Source organism: Oratosquilla oratoria, unplaced genomic scaffold (assembly GCF_046742065.1).
Source record: "Oratosquilla oratoria isolate Oo_2021 unplaced genomic scaffold, ASM4674206v1 SCAFFOLD93, whole genome shotgun sequence".
Classification (NCBI taxonomy): Eukaryota; Metazoa; Arthropoda; class Malacostraca; order Stomatopoda; family Squillidae; genus Oratosquilla; species Oratosquilla oratoria.
In genome coordinates, this window is record NW_027467757.1 from 302,305 (window position 1) to 307,977 (window position 5,673).

The following is a 5,673-nucleotide window of genomic DNA, read 5'->3' on the forward strand; positions in this document are numbered from 1 at the left end:
CCGGGAATTTTAATGTGCAATTGGCACTTCGTCATCATTTCTTAGTAAAGTAGCCTGCAGCGTGCTTTTATCGGAGTATTTCAAATATCTTTGGATCAAAATTTATTGGTATCTTAATTTTGTGTATTTGGAATTTTCTGAAAAATGACCACCAAAAAATTCCCAACAGTTGTTCAGTAAATTTCTATGCATTACATCAATAAATGACGTCATCTGATGTACCTCTTGCATGACTGGAATTACTGAAAGAGATTTATGATTCCTTATTTAAAAGTTCAGAATTATTTGAATTAAAATCTTCTAACCATCATAGCATCAGCTAGACTATGGCAGAAGAACCAGCACTCTATTATGGCACAGCCTCTAATAGGCCTAGTAAGCACTATTGCTTAGGGGGGGGCTTAGTGTATGATCGAGGAAAAGACCATCGATACGGTATAGACTCTAGACCAAGGTCTAAATATACAGGTCAGACCGTTTGAATTCTGCGCAGCTTCTGACGTCATTAGGCCGAGTCCATTTTCTCTTTGTGATACACTGAAGAAAACTGTGAAACGCCAAGGAAGACAGGAACTATAATATTTTATATATTATATATATATATTATATATCATATATATTATATATTCATATATATAGACAGGAACTATAATATTTTATATATATTTATATATATATTTTATATAATATTTGTCAGAATATAACTAATTGCGTGGAGCGGTGCGAGCGAAGGCAACGTCATTTTCGAACGACGGACCAGCTTCAACTGACACCTATGGGACCCGCTAACCCCACTTTGCACAGCCAGGTGACGTTCACGGGCCCGCTGCGCCAACTCCCTCGAAATTCGGTCGGAAGTGGTTAGACCTTATATTCTTAGATCTTGCTCTAGACCAGGGGTTCTCATTAGGGGTGAAATTGACCCCAGGGGGGAATTCTGGGTTTTCTAGGGGTGAATTGTGACCTCAGTAAGTTCACGGTGTGAGGAAAGCAAATATAGGCTCTGGCCTATCTGTCTGGACGTCACCTGGGCTGGAATTACACCTGTGCTGACCCAGGTTAATCTTAGGATTAGAAAAGTGTTACGCTGTGCGATAATACCTGCATATTATTCAGAATGCACCTTTTGAAACAGGCAATCTTGGAAAGGAGGGGGGAATGACATTCTGGCAAATGGGTGAAAGGGGTGCACGAGCCAAGCAAGGCTGAGAACCCCTGCTCCAGACTATGCTTCAACAAATTAGTTGTTTTTTTTCCAAGATTTGTCCAGTTCTTTCCACTGTTTCAGGTCAAAATGTTCTATGTGTTTTACTTCTTCTTTTCAAACTTACTGCTAACCAAAGTTGTAGTTTAGAATCAATAACAGGGCGATCAGAATGTGAACACAATCGAAATTTATTAGGCACCGTCATTTTCAATGTTTTGAACCTCAAGTTGAGTGAACGTACGAGTCAGTCAGGTGCGTTCGAATTGGCTGTATGCAAATAAGTTCATATTGGTGTCCGCAAGTCTCACGATATATCACGCTATTTATACATTTATATGTGTGTTGTAGAAATACGTTTGGCATGAGCAACCAAAGTGAGTACGAAAATCCCGAACGGACGTCGTGTACAACCCAAAATTTGACGCCCTAGCATGGCAACAAGGTGACGCTACGATAGAAACATTCGAAAGAACGCTCTCCAAGTGACTAAAAACCGTTTATCCCTAATTACGTAGGTAGTTAGTCATAAAGGGGAATGATATGATAATTCTGCACATGAAAAATGTTTTGAACCACGTGCGCGCGTATGATGCCTGGCGTACGAGAGTGTCAGGTGCGCTCTGATTGGATGTACGGAATTGAGTCCGGAAGTCTCGTGGGGGAAAAAAAAAAAAATCGCGTCCCGGACCGCCCGCTGAGTCGCCGCCTGCATATATATATATATATATGTATATATATATATACATATTTATATATGTATGTATATATATATATATATATACATACATATGCTGAGATATTCTGACAGGTTGACGTAAGCGGACTAGGAAACACAGGAGTCTTAATCTTGAATTTATTCCTGACTAGTTTCGCAAGTATGCATACCTGCAAAACTAGTCAGGAATAAACTCAAGACTAAGACTCCTGCGTTTCCTACTCCGCTTACATTATATACATATACATATATATATACATATACATATATATATATATATATATATATATATATGTATATATATACATATATATACATACATATACCAAGGCTTTTTCCCCCTTCCAAGGGAGGTAGCCAAAAAGGGAAAGGCATAAAAACACTCCCACCCATTTCATCCCTAAATACACTCCACACCCGTCCCACCCTCCCTCTCATCTGAGCACCTCCTGGATGACGGGTCATCCCTGCACCCTGCCCACCGCCCTGGGTCAGAAGCAGTGTCGCAAGACACAGCACATCCACAGCAAGGCCACTTCATTTAATCGGCGACCCCCCCTCTCCGTCCCCCCTTGAATATAAGGAGAGGACGGGGAGAAATCCCTTCGGGCTGCGTCAAAATTTACTCACACATACTACCCCACCCCCCACCCATTCCTCCTCATGCAATCACATCATCCATATACAACCATTCTCCACTCACTTCTGTCTTCCGTCCTCTCCCTTCCTTCCTCAACAGACATTCCCCTCTTCCCCAAAGCCCCCTTCACCCCATCCATCCACCTCATCCTAGGACGTCCCCTCATGTTCACTCCCTCCACATCTGCCTTCCATACCTCTTTTACTAGTCTTTCTTCACTCATTCTTTCCATGTGTCCAAACCATCCTAATATTCTTTCATCAACCCTATCTCCCAGCTCCTTTTCCACCACTGTTCTCCTCCTCACCTCCTCATTTCTCACTCTATCCAGCCTAGTAACCCCCACCATACTTCTCAGACATCTCATCTCAAACACATTCAAACTCCTTCTCTCTTCTTCTCTTATGTTCCACGTTTCTGCCCCATACAGTGCTGTTGGCACAATCACTCCTTCATACAGTCTCCTCTTCGCATCCATTCCCAAATGTCTATTCCTCATTACACTCTTTAATCCACCAAGGCATTTACTCGCTTCTCTCAATCTACATTCTACCTCCACCTTCACTCCACCTTTTCCTGCTACACTTGCACCCAAGTATCTAAAACTATCCACTTCATCCAGTCGCTCTCCCTTAATGTTCAATTCCAGTCTACTGCCACTTTCACCCCTTGTACATCTCATCACCCCCCCATTACCCACATTTATCTTCAGCTTTCTTCTATCACACACTCTCCCGAACTCTGTCACCAACTTCCCCAATCCCTCCTCCGATCCTGCCACAAGCGCAGTGCCGTCCGCAAACAACAGCTAGCTCACCTCCCACTTTTCTCCATTTTCTCTAACCATCTCCAATCCCTGACCCACTACCCCTGCCTTCACCTCTCACACCACCCCATCCATGCATAAGTTGAACAGCCAGGGCGACATAACGCATCCTTGACGAAGTCCCACCACCTCAAACCACTCACTCTCTCCATTTCCAATCCCGACACAAGCTCTACCACTCTCATAAAAACTCTTGACAGCTCCCAAAAGCTTTCCTCCTATGCCATAAATCTGCATAACCTCCCACAGTGCCTTTCTGTCTACCCTATCATAAGCCTTTTCCAGATCCATAAAAGCTCAAAAAACATCCTTCCCCTTTCCTATAGCTTTCTCACATATGTCTTATCACAACATATACAGATATACATATATATACACATATATATATATATACATATATATATATATATATACATATATATATATATATATATATATATATATATATATATATATATGGTGAGACATTCTGACAGGCTGACGTAAGCGGAGTAGGAAACACCATCGTGATATTCTCTTTGTCCATTGACGTGTTCCATGTCAGTGTCGCCATCATTACTACCACCACCATCATCACTAATCCGCCATAAATACCATACCATCGTCTCCAACAGTACCACAACCATTGCTACCAATACCACCACTATTGGTATCATTACTATCGAAATACCATGATGTTGATATTACTATTTCTGCCAATGCTCCCTACAAATACCATCGAAACCGCAATCAATACCACTATCAAGTCAAGAAGGTCATCACAACCAAAGACAAAATCACCACCACCACTACTGCCACTACCACTACCACCATTACTACCGCTATCACAACAACTACTACCACTACAACCACCACTACTACCACTACCACCATTACTACCATAACCACCACAACTACCACTACCACCAATATCGCCACCACTACCACCACTACTACCACCACTACTACTACCACCACTACCACCACCACTACAACCACCACTACTACCACCACTACCACCACCAATACCACCACCACACTACCACTACTACTGTATCCTTCATTATTAATCATCACCCACCACGCACGTGATCCACATGCTTGCAACAGAGCGAGACTTCCTCTTGCTTACCTTGCACTTCCCACGACATGCACCCCTAACACAGCACAATTTGAAGACAAACAAGTATAGATACCTAGTGTCACCAGACACGTATCATAAATCCTTTTATTATAACTGCCCTAGTGTATTACGCATAAACTAACATAGATATAATATACCTAACAATATCCACCAATTATACAACTAACCCTTATATATCTAAACCGTCCCCAATCCATAGATTAACGAGACTAACGCCCTTGCTTACAGCAACCCTTCTAACCCTATATATTCTATGACACCCATGTAATGTTGGCAGAGCTGGAGTAGGTGAAGAACCTACTGCCAGAGGCTGGGTAGGTCACGAACCTACCGGCCGGAGGTCAGAGCTATCGTGCCCTAGGTCAAGGCCTGGCACTTATTATATTTAGCCCCAATGGGCATCCCATTTGCATTTGTACCAAACTGAATATCTTGTTGTTTAAAATAAATAGAAAGCTCCCGCTTTGGAGTCTATCTCGCCACATTAAGACTTCCCTACGTAACCATATTTTAACGGTTATATATAACGGTATACACTGGTATACACCAGGTATACAACTGGCGGCAGCAGCGGTTCGCCCACGTCCTGAATAGAAGCGCCGTCATCAGCCATACTACACAAGGTTACACAACCAATCCAACTGGCGAGCGGTACTCTATTCCAACCTCCGAAGATACAAGCCTACCTTATACCACGAAACACTGGTTTCACACATGCCTACCACAGAAGGCCGAATACATTCTTCAGTCATTCAAGCCACGCCTACCATTCAGAACATTCAGAAGGAGCAACGGTGGTGAAATCGAACCCATTCGATTTTGAACCACCTGGTGGCAGTACGCTACCATAGTCTCTGTAGACAGATATCTACAGCGACATAGAAGAACCGGTCAACTCTACACCGCACCTCTTCACGACTCCAAACCAAGACGAAAACCCAGGCCGACGAGACACTCGTTCGCCACCCAAACTACCGTCACCAATCTCCGTGAGTATAAACCATAGACTCCCACTAATTCCCCCTTTTTTTTATATATAATTCAGAAGCCGGACGAGAAACCAGCCTCCACCCCCACCCCATCCACCCAGACCACAGCATCACAACAGTTAGGCCCCGACCCCCCAAACAAACCAGCTCTTCGCATCGGGTCAGCATTCTCG